Consider the following 19857-nt stretch of genomic DNA (forward strand, 5'->3'; position numbering starts at 1 on the left):
TGTTTTAATAAAGTCGTGAGGAATTAAACTTTCTAATTTCAAGCAAAAAAAATGACACAAACTCATCTACAGGTTTTACAATAGTTTCTAGGTCACACCTATCCGTGGTCACCCATTACTCAAATGATAACTGATCAATATAATTTTCTTCAAACTCAGCGAATAAAGTATTTTCCAATGATGAAGAATCTGGACAATCCGAACAAGATCGTAGATAGCAATTTGATGTTGTATTTTCACACAAAAGACTACCAGTTAACATTTTAATATCCTTTGATAAATTGATTCTTTTCAAACTATGTAAGATTAGGTTAATATTTTCGTGTGTTGTGCACACACAAACATTATGTGTTCCTGAATTGGATAGAAGCTTGCATTGCCTTGGACGAAGGCTTGCAAAATGAGGAAAAACCTACCTTGATATTTTCGATAATTTCCTTGAAGCGTGTATACGCTTCTTTCAAAGTAGTCATCATTAATCGTTTTTGGATTGCTTGACGCTTTCCATCTTTTTTTACAGATACATAATCTTTTTGGCCAGGCATAGCTCTACTTACTTCATCGTCTTCAAAATATTGAATTATTTTTTCTTTTGTCTCATCTGTTAATGAAGTACTCGACCTAGCATTTTTGGTTGCAAGACAGTTATTTTTGAATTGTTTTGCCTCTTTTGCTGTATTTCTATTGGTTTTGAACTCATCAATGGCGTCTTGAATAGACCACGAGCTTGGCAGCATCGACAAAATCAATAATTTTTCTTTCCTTGTCGTGGCTAGATTCGAGAACCTTTCCTTCATATTCATAATTACCTCATCGTAGTCTGTATTTTCCACATCCTCAGGTCCTAATTTGAAGAGGTTTCTTCGTACAGCTTCGTTGATTTCACGGTATTTTTTCTCGGGATAATTGACGTAACCCATCTTCGTCCATTTAATCGGAGTCACTTTTATTCCAGCTATCCCTTCGTTGAAGCGTTCGATTTTGACCTTCTGGATGCACTCTGGATCTTCTGATTGATTTGTTGAAACTCAGGGTTCTGAATTTTCGTATCAATGATGCGAAATCTACGATTTTTCGCACGTAAGGAGAATGCTTTTTTCGCTTCCTCGCGTGAACATCTTTTATCGCTCACACTAATTTTCCCTGGAGCTACGATGGTGGATAACCGAAAATCACTCCACTCTGTGGATAATTTGATTTTCACTCCATCATATTTTCGCTCACCAACTGCTCCGGAGAATTATCACTATGTGGATAAACAAAAACTAGTGCCGGCGATGGGATTCGAACCTAGAACATTGCTAAAAACAACCGCGATGCGTGCACGCTAACCATGCTACCACACCAACTTGACGAAAGGAGTGGTTAATTTGGTGCATAAAAGCAACTGCTGCTCGTGGCGATGGATGCAGGAAAAATTATCCATGGATCGGAGAAAGAGAAAACAAACTTCTCGCAGCTGCGGAAATGTGCAATTATCTATTTTCGCTTTGTTTTGTGGACGGATAAAATCCCAAGGCAGCTGATCGCTGAAAATTGCTGTGAGGGATAAATCCATTATCGTGAGAGTGAGTGAGAATTCGGAAGCCTGAGTAGCTCTAAGTCATACCGAGGCAACCGTCCTTACCGAACATTGTTGATGACGGATAGTTTTGGGTGCAGTGTTACAGACACCTTGTTGAAGCACTCGACATTTACCTCGATGATGAGCGTCATCCCGGTACCATTGCCGGCAGATGTCCTTTTTAGAAACCGTTCGGTATGCGTAACATACGTAAAGACGATGATGTGTTTCTATTGAAAATGCATTAAAAAAAACCTGAAATGCTGCATTCGAAAGTTGAATGTATATAGACTGCGGAGAGAGGAGAGAGAGAGAGAGAGAGAGAGAGAGAGAGAGAGAGAGAGAGAGAGAGAGAGAGAGAGAGAGAGAGAGAGAGAGAGAGAGAGAGAGAGAGAGAGAGAGAGAGAGAGAGAGAGAGAGAGAGAGAGAGAGAGAGAGAGAGAGAGAGAGAGAGAGAGAGAGAGAGAGAGAGAGAGAGAGAGAGAGAGAGAGAGAGAGAGAGAGAGAGAGAGAGAGAGAGAGAGAGAGAGAGAGAGAGAGAGAGAGAGAGAGAGAGAGAGAGAGAGAGAGAGAGAGAGAGAGAGAGAGAGAGAGAGAGAGAGAGAGAGAGAGAGAGAGAGAGAGAGAGAGAGAGAGAGAGAGAGAGAGAGAGAGAGAGAGAGAGAGAGAGAGAGAGAGAGAGAGAGAGAGAGAGAGAGAGAGAGAGAGAGAGAGAGAGAGAGAGAGAGAGAGAGAGAGAGAGAGAGAGAGAGAGAGAGAGAGAGAGAGAGAGAGAGAGAGAGAGAGAGTGGAAAACAGGTGGCTTAGATTACGGAGCTCCCAAAAGTCAAGGGAACCTGTCACCAACTGTCACAGGGTACGGTTTTCGTAGGGCTGATCGTGAAAAACCGTTAAAATTCAAGTAAACGTTTTTGGGTGTTTTTCGATGATTTTCACATTTAAAAAAGTTGAAACCCTAAATACAGTTGTTTGTTGGCAAACTGCTATTGATTTTTTTTTTTGCATTCATACCCTTTGGAATAAGAAAAATAAAAAGTGAATATGATTTTGGTCAAAATAAGTTTATCTCACCGTTGTGCACAACCCAACACGCTGTGAACTAGACTATCGAAAGCATACATTTTGCCTTATGAAAGATGGAACGGTTATTGCAATACGAACGCTGTACACTCAGGCAAATGGACTATCGATAAACATGGAACCCCTTATGAAAATTCGCCACAAGAAATCGGGTTGAAATTCATAAATTTGCCTTATGAAACCAGAATTTGAACACAAAAAACGTTTAACGCGGCAACCTGGAATCGAACCAAGAACCTTGCGATCGATAGGCCCGAGCGTGCACCACGCGCCAATCGACGCCTTGATATGGAGTGATGCTAAAACGATACATAAAGCGTTCGTATTGCAATAATCGTTCCACCTTTCATAAGGCAAAATGTATGAAATTCGATAGTCCAGTTCGCTGCGTGTATGTATCGTTTTAGCATCAATTCACATCAAGGCGTCGATAGGCGAGGCGCGTGGTGTACGCACGCGCCTATCGATCGCAAGGTCCCTGGTTCAATTCCAGATTGAAGCGAAAACCGTTTTTGTTTTTAAATTTTGGTTTTATAAGGCTATGAATTTCAACCTGATTTATTGTGGCGAAGTTCCCCTATGTATTTCGATAGCCCATTTGCCTGAGTGAAGGATAAGAAAAAGAAGTCAAAAAGGGCAAGAAAACATGCCAGGCCAGCTGTTAGTGAGCTGTCTCCTCTCTCTCAGATATAATGGTTGCTATGATGAGATTTCAACTTTTGGCCTCCAGTTTTCAAAATGACGTTCAAGAAAGAGGAGCAGCGTGTCAAAATTTTGCTCGAGGGAAGAGAAACCATCGTTCTAACACGAAACTTAGGCAGCGTCCATTTATTACGTAACGCTAAAATTTGAAATTTTTGACCACCTCACTCCCCCCCTCCGTAACGCTTTTTGTATGAAAAAAATATTTTTTTATATGAGCCGTAAGGCTAGAGCCTACTCCCCCTCCCCCTAGAGCGTTACGTAATATATGGATGCCGCCTTATGTGAAGGCGTATTTCGAGCAGTTTCTTGAACAGGAGATTTATACCGCGTCAGGAAAATGAAATGTGACCGAAATTTTCAAAAAGCATCAAATTATTGATATTTCCGAAACAATACCTCATCCGGCATTCAATACACATGTATGTTCTAAAAAGTGATATTTTCATCACTACGGGAATCATCAATCAAGAGATCTACGTCTAGGAGTTCCTCGAAAAGCGACTGGTACCATTCCTGAGACCTGAGCTGTTCTGACCAGACTTAGCGTGCTGCCACTATAAGAAAAAAGCAATCGAGCGATATGATGCAACAACGTGGTTTCGGTACCCAAACACCACAGCTTTCCCAACAGCCCAGAACGCTGTCCTATCGAATGGTATTGGGCCTTGGTCAGAAGAAATTTAAAAAATAAGTATTAAATCCATGGAAAACGAGCAGCAGTTTCAATCAAACAGGCGTTCGGCTACAAATACAGATAGATAAGGAGTGTATCGAAAAGTAGTCGCAAACATTCAAAACGGTATATCTCAGAGTATAGTTCATCTTTTTGAAAGCTTTTTTCACGCAAATCTTCATCATGTCATCAAATATTGCAGCAACTTAAAAATATTTAATAATATGCAGCTTAATATAAAAACAACAAGGTTTATAAAGCATAGAAAATAAAATCTTGCACAAAATTACGTTTTTGAAGTGTCTTCTGAGGATTCGATGATTTGTATTGAACAAAATGTATATCAAACAAAATAGGATGAGAAGCTTATTCTATAGAAAAATATGTTTACTTTACACAGCACGTAAAACGGATTTCAAAAAATTAAATTATTGGTCTAAAAAAGCTCAATTATTGGAATAAGGTCGGTTTTAGAAAGTCATTTTTGTTTAATCAACTTTTGAAGCTCTGTCATATACAGCGGTAATTACATAGAGCACAATTTTTTGCTTACGTTACTTCATAGACATGCAAAGAAACTTTTTCAATCACAAAACAATTTTTTATTCGTTACAATCGTTCGATATTACCATTAATGTGTAGAAAGAAAAAATAAAAAAACAAGGTCCTTAAAAATCGACTTTTTTCGATTTTTGTATTTGCTCTCATATGCTTGTTAATGAATTTTTCAAAATATTTTTTACACTATAACATGAGAGTTGTGGCACAGAATAAATTAGCATAAACAAAAATATTTTTTCTTAAAATTTAACACATTTATTACCATATCATTTTTTTCAGAGGTGTGCAAGATTTTCATCGACATCTGTTAGTAATTTGCAAAATTATCATACAAAATGCCACTTTATTGAAACAATATCATCGCATCACAATTAAATACTTTGTAAAGCAATTCTGATCAAAAAAATGTTTGTAGATTCAACCCAATATTTTCGAGACTGTTTTGAAAGTTTGCGACTACTTTTCGATACACTCCTAAGGTAGAGAAGAATTGAAAAAATACCTAAAGTTACAAATTAAATAGAATGTTTGAATAGCAGAATTTGTTCTTTGTTTGTTTGATATAAGGGTTAAAATAAAAATAATAACTAAATTTGTATGGCATAAAAACTAAATAATATCATAACAAAATAATAACAGAAATGTAGGCAACAGTAGATAATAAAATATGTTCTTATTTTGATATTGATAACAAAATAATAACTTAATAAGCTATTCACAAGATGATCAAATTAATGGTAATTTTAGTCCTTTGACTTTAATGTATAAATTTAGCATGATTGAAAAATAAACTTTTTGCTTACCTGTAAAAAACTTTTGCTTTCTAAATCTTGAATGAATGTCATACGAATACTAAAGTAAGCTATTATGGCAAAATTTGATATTGGTTTGCTCTCATGAATTATTAAAATAAAGTTTTTAAATAACAAAATAAAGACACATTTTACTGTGATATTAAAGTTTTTTTAGAATTTTTGCACAAATAACAAATTTATATTGTATATTTAATTTGTTTGTGTTAATTTGTTATATGTATATTTTGTTATTGATTAGTTATTACATGTAAGTTGACTTGAAAGTATAACACACCAATGACAAATTATGCTATGATTGTATGTTTTGCTATTCTTTGTATGAAAAATTTAAAATTTTTGCATGGACCGTAACACTACGGAATATTATTTCGCTCCCCCTGTTGCGTTACGTAATATGTGAACGATCACTTTGTTATTCTAAGTCATTATAAGTCCAGCGTGCCGGTGTTATGAAGATATCCATAGTACAAAATATTATTTTACTTAAAATTCTATGCTGATTATCAATTTGTTACTAGCGGCTTTACATACTCATGTTGCGTATACTAGAGCAACGTGCACGATTTGGCGCACGGGGTTTCATCTACACCTCCAGGGCCGTTGGGGGACCACTTAGCGTCCACGTACGGACTTCAAAATTTCACCTGATATTTTCTTACCAAAACAAAGCACTTTACAATGACGATAACTTATAACATTTCGCATTTTCGAAAAATCAGGGACGGCCTACTGTGGAAGTGCTCGTTAGAACACTAAGTTAAGTAGGCGGCTCCTGTCCCAGTGGGGACGTTAATGCCAATAAGAAGAAGAAGATGGCTACGTGTCCCAAGAAATGTTGGAATATCTTCGGATCCAGATGACCAATGATCAATATCAACATAGATCTAAAGCTAGAAGAGTGAGAAAATGGTGCAAAACATTGAGAAACCAAAAAGTTGTAGCGATTTGAATATTTAATTTGCGGTAAAAATTGAAAGTGCCGGTAGAGGGGTTAAGCTTTGACATACCCTACAGAAATCCGTTACAACTCCGGTGGCCAACGAACACCAGTCTGGTCATTTTACAATTTTGACAAAATTTTAATCAATCTCAGACTTTTTTTCTACCCCTTCTGAATAATATTTTTACAGAAGCTCTAATTTGAAAAAAAAAAAAAGCCATTTAATGTGCATTCAATCTCTATTCATCCATTTACCTCCAATTTCAATTTCCATCCTTAACAATGGCTCTATTCCTCATTTGGAGCAGAAATCACTTTTAGACGTCTAGCCTGCCTGTTACCGGGAATGTCCTTTGAAAGTCATTTGTTAATACTGGCAGGCTGAAAATTGTTTTCCTCTTCAGTTATCCTCCTCTTCAATGCTCTCGTGCAGCATCGCCATCATCATCATCTGTGCTGCGATGCGGCGCGCACTGGTTCCCCAAAAACACACTTTCCAACAGTTCGGTTGAAAAGCATAGTAACTAGAAGGTACACAACAGCTTCCTTCCTATACTGGTGGGGAGTTGAAGATCACAAGCCTAGCGCACTCATCCGTCCACCCTGTTCTTATCATCCTGCTGCTGTAGTGTAGCGCTATGTGCAAGAGAATCACGCACACGCACAAAAATACACCGAGAAAATTCCTGTACTTTTGCAGGCACAACTAAAAAACAGCATCGGTTGGGAAAAAGACGTTTTCGCAGATTCTATTGAGTCAGTAGAACATAGCAGCCAAAGCAAGTCAGCCAACCGGCAGCGATGGTAGAGGACGCAGGATGCTCGACCAAATACATAAAGCATAATACTTCGAACGGAAGAGGGATGAGGGGTACGAGTGAAAAGCTCTCTACGACAGAGGTTATCAAATTAATGTTGCAATGATAAACAGACGCCATTTCACCTTTGCAAATTGTTTGAAATTCCTAAAAATTTAGTTTAGTAGCCTTCGATAATAAGCATATCAACATACGGAGAGAAAATCGGGAACGAAAATCACATCGAGATAGGGAGATATCGAGATAAGGAGGATATCGAGATATGGTGAGTGAAAATGTATGTAGAATAAAGGGACCGGACAAATCATCGACATGGGGGAGAGATATCGAGATGTGGAGAGTCGACAGTACTTAAAAGATCACATAAGTCACATTCGTTGTTAGAGATGAAACGGCATTAACTTTTCTATCGGTAGCATCGTTTTGTTACCTTAAAATCGTGATATTATTTTCGTTTCTCTAAATTTGTGCAAAAAAGCTGTTCTTTTTTGTGGTATGCAGATTGCATATTTTGTTAAAATGTTTCACAAAAATATGCCATGCATTTTGCAAGAAATTGTGTCCTATTACAACTCGATTTCAAAGTAATTTAAGTAATTATAGCCCCTTTGAGAATTTCTTTAGTTCGGGAGCAATTAAACTAGCACTGAATAATAAACGAACTAAAATATTGCTTTGAATACTATTTATTCACACTGTTTGAAGTTTGAATCAATGCTTTCGGAACATTAGACAGAATGAGTACAGTGTTTGGCATTCGAATCAGAATGTTGTACCAATAGAAATATTAGAAGTAGAACGCTAGTGGCGTTGTTGTCACAAAACTAATTTCAATTATTATTACCTTAAATTATGGGTTTCATTGTTCGTTCAATACCATGTTGTTGTTTATGTTATTAAAATTAATCTGACACTTTGAGGCCCGGTACTCACGCTGTCAGTTCGTGGCAAACTAGATGTTGGTAACACGAACAGCGGCGACATTAGCATTCTTAGGTTAATGCTTCTACTGTTGTACCAAACCAAACATATGCCAGAAAATCATATGTAAAGATGTTAAATCATATTTTTATCAGTACACTCAACAGTTAACAGTTAAGGTTTCCAAAGAAAACAATTTTGAAAAAATATTGTCGAATGTATGCCTTTCAGATTCATTTAAAGTCACTGTTATTCTTAAGTATTCGGAATGTGAGGCAAAACGCTACAAAAACAATGACAAGCATTAGGGATATTGACCCCAAATTCAAATCACGATAACTTCGAGAAATTAAAACGGACTTCTGATTTTTCTGCAATTTTCAATAGCAAATTAATTTGAATTTTACTAAAAAAAAAATAAAATTCAAAAGGGGGATGGTTCATTGCGGAGAAGGGTTATTGAGAAAAAAAAAGTCTAAAAATAGCGAATTTTAGAAACTTCGGAAGATTGTACACACTTTAAAAAAAATTCTTCGTGGATTTCTTCCGGTAAAATAGTAGATTTCACGGGAAAATCTGTATTTTTATTGTTTACAGTTCAAATTCAGTGATTTATTTCACAGGATACTGCGATTCATTTTAAGTGTGTGTCTTAAAAACAATTATATATAAAATTATACTTTCTTCCGAGAAGATTTTCGTCAGACAAAGGATTAGCATATTACACAATGGTTGGTAAGGAATTTCACCACATGATGGCGTTATCTTAGAAAATATTACTATATGGAGCTCATTTGTTTGTTATGACGTTCTGTATCTCAAGATACTCAGATTTACGAAGAATGATTACTTCAGCAAAGTTGCTCATTGGTCTATACGCTGCATGTCTGCTTTACTCAACAAACTTGCTCTAGGAGGCGCTTGAGAGAATCAAATATTTCAAACTTAAATATCTCAAGTTTTAGTCATGTTAGAAGACTAGAGTCTTTGGCATTGTTGTTCATTTGTTTGACGGCTTCAAATTGCTCCTTCAGTTGGTTCCATATGTTATTATCAAAACAGTTATTTTTTTAAATGCAGATCAAATAGCAGGCTGTGTTTTCAGTAAGCTTGCTGGTAAAGCCAAGAACTATGATTAGCGTACCTAATTAGGGGAAGAGCACTAATTTTCGACCCATTCATACATTTTAGGCCTACTTTGTATAAAAATCCGAAAATTTCTTGTTGATCGAAAATTATTGCTTTTCCTTTAGTATGGAATAGTGTCACTGGAAGTTGCGATAGAGTTTATTCCGAAAAGTTTATCTACGGAATCGGAAATTCCTCTTATATTTCTTGTGGAAGGTTTTCTCAAAGTTTCTCTACGAAAACCTTCACAAGTTTCTCCAGAAACTCTATTAGGAGTTAATTCGGATGCTCCTTTTGGAAAGAAGTTTCTCTAGCATTTTCTGTGGAAGTTGCGCAAGGAAACACTCCAAGTTCTTGTAAAAGTTCCTTCGGAAATCTTTTTGACTGCCGCAACGAATGCACCTGCAAGTTCCCCTAATATTTGCTTTAGACGGCTCGCTACGGGGCAGCTATGGTCTGAAGCCGGGTGATTTCCGCCGCAGTTGGCACATCGCTTCGCTGAGGCTATCCAGCTTTTTACGCTAGCATGCCATAAAATTTGAATCACCCCTTTCTGGCATTTCTTGTGCACACTATAATTTTATTTATGGCAAAATCCAAGCAAGCTTTGTCATGATAAAAATTGTCATTGAAACGTCAGAAATCTTCATACTTGGTTTTAAAAATAGAAAAATATTGCTTTTTGTTTAATAATTTTATTATTTACCGTTATTTTAGGTAAATGAAAAGCGTTTAAAAACAGGAACTTGGAGAACAAATTTCCTTTTATTATGAAGAATCCGCATGACTTTACAAGCTGGAGAAAAAAAAAACAAGATGTTGAAATGTTTTCTTCAGCGGGACCTTCCACTGAGAACCGGATTTTTTTTTTTCAATTGAAAGCCCTAGTGGTTTAGTAAAATGTTCAGAGGATATTATATTTTTAGAGGAAATTAGCGATTAGCGATATTTTACCCGAAAATAGCCAATAATAAGTTAAAGGAGTAGATCGCCAAGTCTTTGATCGAGTTCCTTGTGTTCCTTTCCTCTACGTCGGTGTTCTGCTGGTGCTCGAACTAAGCCATGATATGCAGATAACCGATTCTTCCCCCACTTTTAAGAATCTTTCGATTGCACGAAGTTAATCGAAAATAATACCAAACTATTTCCTTATTCTTATTAAAGTCGGGTGAGGTGAGACGGTGTGTCAAAACTCGACTCGCTGTCATTTAGTTGATATAAGTCATCTCACGTTATTCGAGGTGATAGCAACTCGTTTCGACTCACCCGATATTCAGAAGACATGGTGAGTTTGAATAAGCCTTCCAGAATGTTCCGATTGAGCCATTAATCATGTACGGCTCATATTCATAGACGCTCCCATATTGACTCATACTAGGCAAATTAAAGACTTGAACCATGATGCAGATTCTTATCGTATCCATTTTTCACTCATTCCGAAATTTTCAGGATGCTTTCATTGTATTCCTAAAAATAAATCCAAATAGTTATAAATAAAATAGTAAAATGTTCAACATTGGCAATTAAAGCTGCTGTAACTACCATGATCTGTACAAATAAATGTAAATAGTGAAAATTTTTGACAGTCCAATCAACAATCTTAAATTACAGCCTACTGAGATCAAGCTATAAAATTTGTACGTAAGAAATGTCAAATATAATTCACCCCCTGTAGCACGGCATAAAAATTAACAAGGCAGGCTCTTTACTGATGTAAATATCAAGTTTGATTGTAAACATGTGACGTCACTCCTATCGTACCATATACCTTCCGGACCACTAGATCATTTTTTTAAGAAATTTGTTCGAGGTGGATAGGAATGACGTCGTCAAGTAGCTGTCAGTTTTCGGAATATATCACCTTCTTAATATTTGTACATCGTGCCCTGTAGTTTAAAGCCAGCGTAAAAAGCTGGATAATATTAATCATAACATAAATTGTGTAAACTTCCGCAACATACCCGTTCCAGGATTTCCCAGGATAAGCCTCAATTATTGTCTCGAATCCCGGGACAAGCAAAATAGACACTAGTTTTTACAATTTTATAGCTGAACTTCAAATCTTCAAGAGCACAAATTTCGAGAACCAGCCGTCCATTGAAGCTGAAAACTTGATCGATTGATCATAAAATATCGATTGATCATAAAATATGTTTCAGTAAAAAAATCATTTTTTCTCAAATCTTCAAAGGTAGGGTCAGTGTTCCCTTAGTGGACAGTCCCCTATAGTCGCACTAGTGGCTTTTTTCGGCGTTTTGCTATGAATCTTTTCGAAATATTTTTTGACAGGTCAGGAGCTTTTTATCTAAGTACCATTGATACACAGCTTGATTTTGTTCAAAAAATGATCGAAATAATTACTTTTGCTTAAAATTTGAGCTCCCTTGCGCCTATAGTTAATCTATTGTTCCTATAGTAGCACTACTGAGAGAAACTATTTTTTATTATACGAAATAATTAATGAATTAAGTACTTTTTCTACATCAATCGTAAGCTTTTGATCCACGGAGTAGTGTGTGGTCTTTCGATTCCATAGCATGCTCTTGCAGGGCGAGCGATGGAATCAAGACCAATTGTTTTCGGTCCGCGTGGCGCGAGTGCGAAAAGAGATTCGCGTTTGTAGTGTGTGGTCTTTCGATTCCATAGCATGCTCTTGCAGGGCGAGCGATGGAATCAAGACCAATTGTTTTCGGTCCGCGTGGCGCGAGTGCGAAAAGAGGTTTGCGTTAGTAGTGTGTGGTCTTTCGATTCCATAGCATGCTCTTGCAGGGCGAGCGATGGAATCAAGACCTATTGTTTTCGGTCCGCGTGGCGCGAGTGCGAAAAGAGATTCGCGTTTGTAATGTGTGGTCTTCCGATTCCATGGCATGGAGTTGTGTTTGATCTTCCGACCTTGACGCTTGCTCTTGCGGGGGCCGGCGATGAGGGCAGGATCAAACATGTCGCGCGTCGATCGAGTAAAGTGAAAAAGTGCCGCTTTTGATTAGTTCTTTTTGATCTTCCGACGTTGACGCTTGCTCCTGGGCAGTGCGTCAAGAAAGCCCGAGCAGTCGTCAGTTGTTTTCCCTCACGGGTTGCACGCCTATTTTCTCTGAGTGCTTTTATATAGCCTATTAAACGAGTGAAGTTCAAAGAGGATTGTTGCTGCTCAAGGATGACGGATCAATTGGTGAGCTCGTTTTATGCTACTGTTTCTAATCTATAAAATATGTATGATTGCACCCTTAATCGTTACAACGGTGAGACGTAAATATGATTTTTCAAAAAAATATGAATGGTTCGTCACTGTGAGTGTCGACATAAACTCTGATTCATAAATTATTTATGTCTAATTTTTTTTTTTCAAAACACTTTCTTCTTTTTACCTTTATTTTTGTAATTAAAAAAAAAACTTTGAATGGTTCGACACTTCAAGTGTAGACTTCCAAAAGGTTCACTTTATTCAACAAACTTTGAAACGTTCGTCACATCAAGTGTCGGCATATTTTTTCTCTACATAGATGTTGTTCATATCAAATGAAAATATTATATTTACATATAAGCATGTTTATATCTCACAAATAATTATTTATCATGGTCTAATCGCTTATCAAAGTGAATCCTGTGACCCAACGATCCTTCCCATTAACAAACATCCCTCCCAGTAACCTTTGTGGAGATGCAGAGGCAAACACGGTCTCCAAATAGCAAAGGTTACACACTAACATTCCTTCCCCCAATCCCACCTGACTGCAAGGACGTGGCCGGCGCCGTTATTGACCATGTATAAATAGAGGCACTGAATTATGCACACTGAAGAAGATTATGGCCAATCCCAGCCGAACTTCTAGTTGATTCTTTGTGCATTTTCACTGACTTTGGTCAATCACGGAATAGCAACCATTGATATGTGTAGTCAGTCTAAGCTAAGCTAAGCTAAGCTATCAATCGTAAGCTTTTGATCCACGCTTTCAAGAAAAAATATAAAAGCTTTGTAAAAATACGGTTTTGATTAGTATTTTGCCAACGCCGTGATGCTAGTGCTACTATAGGAACAGAAATTAGAAATAGTGCTACTATAGGCACATGTATTCCTATAGTGGCACAAGCGATAATAAATGCAAACATATGACTTTTCGCATTTTTCATATTTTTCTCACAAACCAAGATAAAAAGCTTTCAGATAATGTAAAAATAATGACGCTAGCGTTATTTTTCGATTTTATACGAATATTTGTTCTTAGCTATGCGGCTATTGGTACATCGACCCTAGAATAATAACCTAACTTTTTATAAGTTTTGAAAAATCGATAACCAAAAACGGCTTCAAGAAAACATTTAAAACGATAGAGATGTTTAAAAATGAAATTAAAAAAGTCAGACACCAGAACTTATAAATGCCTACCCCAATAAAATATATCATTGCTTAAAACTTGCTTTTAGATAAAACTTTATTTAGAATTGAATTTTGGTAGGGTGCAAAGCTACTTGAGCACTACCATGATTCAATTTGCATGGGGGGTTTTACGCGGCCGAATTCGCTGAAACTTTGACATAAGAAGCACTTCAATGCGACGCATATTGTGGCCAAATATGAAAAGAAACACGACCGAAGTGAATCAAAAGTGACAGGAATACGATATTACAAGTTTTCGCAAATTATTTTTAATTTAAATTTCTATCTTGGCAATCCTGAAACATTTCTCCTAAATCTGCCATACAAACTTAGGGGGTGTACCTGTGCTGAGGCACCACTGCACTCTACGCACAATTTTCATGCCCCGCTCCCATTTCACCGTCCCCCATTCGTGTAGCCATTCTAGGTTGCTCAAATTTAAAACACAAGCAAGCAAGCACACGCAGTGGGGTGGAAGCGCAGAAAAAAACTACTTTTATGTACAAAACTTTCTATTTCGCCCCATTCTCCTCCTGCTATAGGCTTCTAGGTAACCTCGTCTCGGTCGTGGCCAAAGCATGAGTCGTCCTCCCATCAGGCATGAGGTGAAGGATGTGCTTCTTTCGCATTCAGCCGGTCGGTCGTCGGTGCCACGCTTTGTGCCATAGTGCGGTACCGGTGCAAGGTGATGGGATGAGTGAGCTTGAGAGTTTCCCACTGCCTCTGCTGTAGCTATTGCTGTTGATTCCGGGCTTCGCTGGAAGGAGAATGGGTTGATGTGGAGACGAATTTCCAGCGTGCCTGATGCCGGCCGAATGAAGTCTTCGGTGGGATGAGGTGGGAGCTGTGTGTTTACTTGGTTCTTCTAGTTTGAAAAACGTTGCTAGCGGAAAATGAAAGTGGAACGCCACTACAGAACGGCACACAGATGGAAGTTTGCGGAATGCGGTAGAAGAGCAACGGAAAGAGCGACAAAAAGTTGCTTAGGAAACAGGAATGCTGCTCTGCGAGAAAAACTCATTTTAAGCGGAAAAACTTGCTAACTGCAGAGTTGGCTGTTGTGTGTATCTCCACGCGAAATGTTGTTTGTGAATACTTTTTTGTCGGCGTTTGTTTCATAAATCATCCTGGGGATTGGCTGCTTTTTGAATTGCTTTAGAACGTAGTTTTGTATCATCGATTTGAACTGCTTGTAATTTTGCGTTATAGATTTGCTTCTACATTCATTAGTTTATGAGTTTATATTCGTGAAGCTTTTTATAATTTATCTATGATACTATTTGTTACATTAAATTCTTATAACTAGATGTTAAGTGTTAGGCAACATTATCATCTTAATATGGTAAACTCCCGTGAATCGCAAGTCAGTCCCGTCTGCCTTTTCCTTAATTTGAGTCAAGTTCAGCTTTTTCAGATGCACTAATGAGATAATGGGGCCCAGATAGCCGTAGCGGTAAACGCGCAGCTATTCAGCAAGACCAAGCTGAGGGTCGTGGGTTCGAATCCCACCAGTCGAGGATCTTTTCGGGTTGGAAATTTTCTCGACTTCCCAGGGCATAGTGTATCTTCGTACCTGCCACACGATATACGCATGCAAAAATGGTCATTGGCATAGTAAGCTCTCAGTTAATAACTGTGGAAGTGCTCATAAGAACACTTAGCTGAGAAGCAGGCTTTGTCCCAGTGGGGACGTAACGCCAGAAAGAAGAAGAAGAATGAGATAATATGATTTATTCAGAAAAATGAGGAAAAAAACAGCAAGTCAAATTGTCCCATAATGAAAAGTAACCGAATATCAGTTCCACTACAAACACCCGCACTGTGTAACACAAAAATGATCCTTGTTTAATCATCTTTATATTTTACTCGGAAAGATATCGTAGTGAAAAGCAAATTGTGGCAGTTTCATTGAGATTTGAGCATGTTCCGATCTTCTGGAATTTTTTGAATATTCATATAGAAAACGAGTTTGGAAACTTCCTTCACAGCCCATTTTCTCAAAGCCTACTTTTTACAGATAGGACTGACTTGAGATTCGCGGCAGTACCGTCGATAGGGTGACGTGGGAGGGAGGCACAGATACTACAATAGAAATATTAGTAGTAGAACGCTAGAGGCGCTGATCTCGCAAAACTGAGTTAATTTTACTGTAGTTTTTCATTGTTTATGCAATGCCATGTTGTTATGTCATGTTTTTAAAGATTTATTTGACACTTTGATTTGAGGCCCCAAGTTTTACCAATGGTTCGCGGCCACTGACCGAAGGCCTTGCAAACTTTCTTGACTCTGAATTCAATGTGGAGTATCCAGGAATGTTTTTAATCTAGAATGCCTCCGATGCACTTTATCTGATCAGTCGAAATCATCTCAGTGCTAAAAAGACGTTAAGGTCGAACTCCTTCACGGTTTCGTCTTTTCGTAAAAAGAACAATAAATATTTCATTTAGGTTAACCAAAAGGTCACATTGACGACACCAAATCTCGACTGCCTAAAGAGCACTTTGCATTAGGTGAAACAGGATCACATGCACATACCAACTATCAAAGCTAGATAGTCGTTGGCAAAACCATAAATTGAAAACCCGCTTTTATTAAGTTGTTCAATAGGATTAATTGAAAGCTTTTCTTTGCCAAATTTGCCATTTTCGCATTCGTATATCGTGTGGCAGGGACGATTATACTCTATTCCCAGGGAAGTCAAGGAAATTTCCATTACGAAAAGATCCTGGACCGACCGGGAATTGAACCCAGACACTTTCAGGATGGCTTTGCTTTGTAGCCGCGGATTCTAACCACTCGGCTAAGGAAAGCCCCAATACGGGATCTAAAAACGCGCTCCATATCCAAGAACACAACCAAGCAGGATTACTTGAGCCAATGCTTTCTCGATACCACATACAATTGTGTGTAAAAGAACAGGCATGACTCTTCAGAAGTTGGAACATTTACGAAAATTTTTCGAAAGTAGGAAAATTTACGCATGAACAAATCATATTTTTTCATTAACCTTAATTTTGTTAAGCTTATAAATATAAAAAAGAGAAGCACCATTCATGAATTAAAAATGTTGAGTTCAAGATGTGAAAAAATAAGAGAAGAAGAGATAAATGCTCAGAAGAACAGAGTAGAGAAGAAAAAAGAGTTGAATAGAGCAGTAGAGAAGATAATACAAAATAACAGAAGAGACCAAAAGAGACAGGAAGAGAAAAAAAGAAATGAGAAGAGATGAGCAGATAAGACTGGATCAGATATGAAAAGAGAAAATAAAGAAGCGATTCTGTACATTTACAGCAGACCAAAAGATATTGAATCGACAGTCCCAAAATTTTGCTTCATACATAATACACCTCCCCTTTCCCTATTGCGTTGGTCGTTTTATTCTGAATTCTACCAAGTTGACTGCACGCTTGAACAACTCATGTCTTCCAACGTACTGGCATGCCAGAACCTATCAACGAAAGTGAATTTCCACATAGGAGAAAGGGAAGTAAAAACTTTTTTATATTTTATACGTAACGTTGCAGTAAAAGACCCAACCATGAATACTGCATTGCAAAAATACAACTCCAAAAGCAGGCAACTAAAACGACGTTTACCTTCTTGCAGACGGCCCCATTGGTAGGTGGAGTTCGAAATCCTTCTCAGGAGAACTGCAGTACCGTTGCATAATTTACGGCAGAATTATGTACATACCACGCTGATCAAGAAGTATACGTTCTCATTTTCTGCAGTCTGCTTTGGTCGTCGGTAGATCCTTGAGGAAGGGCGAAAAAAACGTTGCCGAAGGCTCCATGACGCAAATGACTGCAATAGTGACTGAATGCAGAAAAGCAAAAGTGAAAGAGCGCAATGCAATAAAATGTTCGTCTAGAGGGAAAAGCAAATAATTTTATTTGGTCTGCGTCGATTCCTTACCTGTCTAGTCTGTCGTAGAATGTGGGGGTACGTCCAACCCCCCGGTTTAAAAACAACGGTTTTTCTTTAATACGGAAACTTCCCTGTTTTGACTGGAAAAGGTTTTTTTTGCTGCACAATCTGGCAAATTACTTGAAAGAATAATGCATGAAACGTTGCTCGTTGGCATTTTCGTAGTTTAAAAACACTGAGATGGAAATGAAGAATATACCATTTTACATTTGATTGAAGGCCTTGAACGACAAGTTTTACTGAGTACTTGAGGTGCGCATTGTAGTTAGTTACTAAAAAAAACAGTAATTTTTAGAGCAACTTTTTTCTACCTATTGATCTATTTACGATTTACGGAGAAACGAAGGCACGTTTCGTTTCTCCGTTAGACCCGTTAGCAAAAACTAGCGGTGGTAATCCTTCTTCGACACCATCTTGGAAAATAAAAAACCTCTTATTTATATGGTTGTAACCACAAACAAAAGGAAGGGCGAATCTCTGAATTCACAACTTCCTTCCAAAAAAATGGTTTTTAAAACTCCCCTAAACGTAGCAAAAATGGAAGAAAGCTCGTTCAGTGCGCATCGTACCACAGACTGTGATCGTACCTACGTGCTGTACGTACACGAATTTTCTCTGCTCTTGAAAGTTTTTTTTAAAACTACCTTAAGTACTTTTCAGTGCTAAAATGTAAAAAGATACTATTCAGTGCTATTAAAACAGTACTTTTCAGTACTATTTTTCCTACTATTTATCCCTTTACGATCCTTGTTTGGACCCGTGCCTTCGATTTTTCGTTGGACCCGTTGGCGAAAGCTACACACTTAATTTATTTCACCGAGGCCGGCAAAAATAATTGCCGAGAACCTAACAGCTGAGATTTCGGCAAAAATCTCGGTAAAAGTTCAAAGTGCCGATTGAACTGCAAAATGTTAAATCAACCCAGCTGTCAAAATTTGACGAAAATATCGGCAATCATTTGCTGAAAATCTCGGCACACCACTACCGAGATTCGGTAAATGTTTTTTTTTTCTATTGGAAGAAGAATAAGAAGAAGAAAAACCAAATAAATTTCAATGATCGAAACAAATTTATTAAAATTACATATATAATTGTGTTACAACATACCACCACCGAAAACATCTAAATTTTCACAAAATTGGTGAAATTTCGTGCTTTTCTTTTTGAAACAAATGATAGCAGCACAACCACTTTCGCTGCACTTCGATTGTTTCAAGCACTTCCCGGGGAATATTCCTAAAAGTGTAATAAAAATAGCATTAACTGAGCTGACTCGTCTGAATGAGTCATTTATGGGCACAAATGTACGCCATGATACAATAAGTTATGTGATAAGTTACATTAGACTGATGCAAATTTTGAAGTTTTTGCTCCCCTATGCTTAAACGATGTCAATTATGATGAAAATGATCCTCCCAAAATTTGAAGTAATTCGGAAGAAATCTGGTTGTGCACACGCTATTTGAAGTTTATATGGAGATTACTATGGAAAACGCCAATCTTTTGTGTTCAGTCCTCAAACACGTCATCATAATATTTTAGGTAAAAGTGAACACACTCATCCTATGTGAAAACTTCCCAGCTACAACTTTGCCGAAGACCACATTTCGATGGGACGTAAGGATTATTTGTTATTATTGATAACAAAGTCCAAATCGTGCTGAGATGATCATTCAATTACTTTCAGAGCAACACTGCTTTTTTGCTGTAGAACATAGTAGCCTGGATTACTTTGATCTATGCTTCCCGCCAGGAGCACCGCTGTTGCCTGCCGAACAGTTGGTGAAGCATGCTACATGCAAACCAACTTTATGATGAAGAATAACAATTTATCCTGACGTCCAATCAAAAAGTGGTCTTAGAGGGCTGAACACAAAAGATTGGCGTTTTCCATAGTAATCTCCATATAAACTTCAAATGGCGTGTGCACAGACAAATTTCTTCCGAATCACTTTAAACTTTGGGAGGATGCTATTTACCATAATTAAAATCGTTTAAGCATAGGGGAGCAAACATTTCAAAATTTGCATCACTCTAACTTACATGTAGGCGCTTTCCCTCTTTCCACGAACGTTTTAAAACATTTCGAGCTCATGTTGGTTTCTGCAGCTCTGATTTTTCGGCGTTGACAGATGCACTTTGCCGAAATTCAGTAAAAGTATTTGTTTGCTGATTGTTTTGGTAAAATAGATTACCGAGTCTCAGTTATTTATGCAAACTACCGATTTTCGTCAATTTGCATCTGTCAATATCGCTCATCTGTCAAAATTGAACGAGATTTCGGTAAAAATATGTTTTACCGGCTGAATTCGTCATTTAAGTTTACCGAGATGAAATTCTACGATTAAGT

At 37.6% G+C, this 19857-nt stretch overlaps 1 long non-coding RNA gene across 1 annotated transcript; it reads right to left on the bottom strand.

Annotated features, from left to right (window-relative positions):
- Window positions 1-18659: 18659 nt before the first annotated feature.
- LOC110675759 lies at window positions 18660-19857 on the bottom strand. Its single transcript, XR_002499768.1, has 2 exons — window positions 19551-19857; window positions 18660-18743 (listed from the first exon to the last, which is right to left on the bottom strand). It is a non-coding gene; the product is annotated as an uncharacterized LOC110675759 (long non-coding RNA).

Source organism: Aedes aegypti, chromosome 2, assembly GCF_002204515.2.
Source record: "Aedes aegypti strain LVP_AGWG chromosome 2, AaegL5.0 Primary Assembly, whole genome shotgun sequence".
NCBI classification, from domain to species: Eukaryota; Metazoa; Arthropoda; class Insecta; order Diptera; family Culicidae; genus Aedes; species Aedes aegypti.